Here is a 261-nt window from a genome sequence, read left to right on the forward strand (position 1 = left end):
CAGGTCCTGACTGGGTACTTGCCAATTCTGCAGGCAGAAAGGGGAATGTAAGTCCTGACTGGGTACTCACTGCAGGTCCTAGCAGGAAGGTAACTTTGTTTTACAGGATACTAGTCTGTAGTCTCACAAAGAGAAAAGAAATAAAGGTGTAGGAAAGAAGAGGATCATCAGGAGCCAATGATTTGTCTTATTTCATTAAGCGTGAAATAAGTCAAATCATATCAAAAAAAGGTTGGAAGAATATATTGAATGTGCTTATTT

This window comes from Halyomorpha halys, unplaced genomic scaffold, assembly GCF_000696795.3.
Source record: "Halyomorpha halys isolate HHAL.00 unplaced genomic scaffold, Hhal_1.1 Scaffold197.1, whole genome shotgun sequence".
Lineage (NCBI taxonomy): Eukaryota > Metazoa > Arthropoda > Insecta > Hemiptera > Pentatomidae > Halyomorpha > Halyomorpha halys.